The sequence below is a fragment of the Penaeus monodon genome, chromosome 22 (genome assembly GCF_015228065.2).
Source record: "Penaeus monodon isolate SGIC_2016 chromosome 22, NSTDA_Pmon_1, whole genome shotgun sequence".
Lineage (NCBI taxonomy): Eukaryota > Metazoa > Arthropoda > Malacostraca > Decapoda > Penaeidae > Penaeus > Penaeus monodon.
Genome location: NC_051407.1, coordinates 27,640,518 through 27,640,829, shown reverse-complemented (window position 1 = coordinate 27,640,829; position 312 = coordinate 27,640,518). Strand labels below are relative to the sequence as shown.

Here is a 312-nt window from a genome sequence, read left to right as displayed (position 1 = left end):
GAAACGATCGTCATACATTCCATGTTGCAGCATCAAAAAGAATTGTTGAAATGTACGAGTTAAGTAGAGGGATCCAAATACCCTAAGAATATGCAAGACAAGTTATTGCTGAATAATGCATATTGTTATAGCTCTCATGGGAAAGGCAAGTCACCTGGAGTATGCTGAGTTAATGTAGTTACCCCATTATTCAGACTGTGCAATTTTCAATAGCATTTTCAAAACAGTATAGTTACTGCAGTTTGTCATACCATGCTTGCAAAGAAAAAAATGAAGGTTTGCACATTGCAGAGGATCGATTTAAGATTAGAG

General features: G+C 36.2%; 1 protein-coding gene across 1 annotated transcript in view; it reads left to right on the top strand.

The window, feature by feature from the left end:
• Nucleotides 1–312, top strand: part of LOC119587066 — a 26,966-nt gene that overhangs the window by 679 nt on the left and 25,975 nt on the right. The gene's annotated exons all lie outside the window — the stretch shown is intronic.